Below are 367 nucleotides of genomic sequence, written 5' to 3' on the forward strand. Positions count from 1 at the left end.
TCTCACGTATCTATGGCACCATAATACAGCCGTACATGCATCGTCTGATATGACCGGTCTTTCAACATCTACTGGTTGTTCAATGGTATCAGTACATGAGAGACATTACAAGTAATTATCTTTTGCGTAACCCCTACCAAATTGGTGGACTTGGCCACATCGTAGAAATAGATTAATCTACGATGTGCAAGCACAAATACAACAGGGACCACTCTTCTTGAATAGTACCCAAACTTAGCTTTCTCATTTTTCTTGACAACCGATGCTAGTGTGTTTACGTCCCCGTAACTTAGCGGTTCGGCAAAAAGGCCGATAGAATAAGTACTAGGCTTACAAAGAATAAGTCCTGGGGTCGATTTGTTCGACA

Source organism: Octopus bimaculoides, chromosome 21, assembly GCF_001194135.2.
Source record: "Octopus bimaculoides isolate UCB-OBI-ISO-001 chromosome 21, ASM119413v2, whole genome shotgun sequence".
NCBI classification, from domain to species: Eukaryota; Metazoa; Mollusca; class Cephalopoda; order Octopoda; family Octopodidae; genus Octopus; species Octopus bimaculoides.